The sequence below is a fragment of the Octopus bimaculoides genome, chromosome 7 (genome assembly GCF_001194135.2).
Source record: "Octopus bimaculoides isolate UCB-OBI-ISO-001 chromosome 7, ASM119413v2, whole genome shotgun sequence".
NCBI classification, from domain to species: domain Eukaryota; kingdom Metazoa; phylum Mollusca; class Cephalopoda; order Octopoda; family Octopodidae; genus Octopus; species Octopus bimaculoides.
In genome coordinates this window covers 110,343,110-110,344,545 of record NC_068987.1, presented here as the reverse complement: position 1 = coordinate 110,344,545, position 1,436 = coordinate 110,343,110, and the positions used below count along the sequence as shown (strand labels likewise).

The following is a 1,436-nucleotide window of genomic DNA, read 5'->3' as shown; positions in this document are numbered from 1 at the left end:
TAGCATGGAAACCAAACATCAAACAGTGATGTTGATAATATGATGATGGCGACCAAGACAATGGCATTGTTGATGATTATGATGATGATGATGACGACGATGATGATGATGATGACGACGATGATGATGATAATGACGACGACGAGTGATGATGACGACCATGACGATGACACTGTTGTTGATGAAGATGATGACAGTGATGATGATGATGATGTGCTGATGACGACCATGACAATGCTGATGATGATGACGATGTGATAATCTACAAGTTTCTTCTGCCGCCATAGTGTCCCTTCTACCAAGCACCCTCTCTCCAAGTCGCCATTCTTCTCTACCATTATTCTTTACCACCATTTGTTTTTTTCTTCTTCACCTACAGTACTCTTCTCCCTACCCCCCACCACCGCCACCACCAGCCTTCTCCATCCCTACCACCCTTCTCCCTGCACCACCACCACCACCACCTCTCCACTAGTCTTGCCCACCACCAGCTGCTGGGGTGTCAAGATATATTTTCATATCAAACAATTTTCTCTGATATTTCCTTCCTAAACAAACAAAACCTTAACACAAACAACAATAACAACAGCAATAACAAATTCATAACAATTTTTTTTCTATCTTCTATTATATTATTCCTTCATCTTCCATCTAAAAGCCTTGGAGTTTTTTTCACATTTTTGTTTTTGCATTTTTTGTTTGTTTTTACTTATTACATCTTCTCTAGACACAACTTGAGATAAAACAGCAACACACAAGAAAAAAAAAATAGATATAGTTTGATATCCTCTTTATCTAAGACTATAGGTCCTGAACCCCTGCCTTCTCTTATCTCTTCACCCTCCCCCCACCTAGTTCACTGGTGCTTTAGTATCTAGTACATACCAATTGTCTTCACAGAATTGGCTACAGAACATGGAATGTTAACTGTGGCTGTGTATTCCTCTGATATGGGTGTTCTCCCTTCTTTTTGTATTTATTTATTAGCTTTTGATTATTTTATAATTTTATTAATTTCTTTTATATCTCCCCACTCTTGGCTCAATTATTTAGCATTTTAGTCTTGAGGTGGTGGTGGTGGAGGCGGTGGTGGTTTTAGGGGCGGTGTTATTTTGTAGGGGTAATGTTGCTGGTGACGGTCTATTTGACACCTAATGAAAGAAATAGTTCCCCCTGTGTTAGTGTAATAGTCCACTGTACTAGGGAACCTCCCATTACAAGAAAGAATTCTCCTCTGGTGGAGTCTGTTACCTTTCCAATGTAAATAACACTCACACACATGCGTGCACACACACATACACACACACACACACTATGTATATGTAATGTATTCCTCATTATTGTTAGTATTTTCATATCTAGTTTTCCTTCGGTGCAAAAATGATTTTATATACATATATATATATATATATATATATATATATATATATATATAT

At 37.7% G+C, this 1,436-nt stretch overlaps 1 protein-coding gene across 2 annotated transcripts in view; it reads left to right on the top strand.

The window, feature by feature from the left end:
• LOC106879962 (protein dachsous) overlaps window positions 1-1,436 on the top strand; it is a 441,440-nt gene that overhangs the window by 63,259 nt on the left and 376,745 nt on the right. The window lies entirely within an intron of this gene.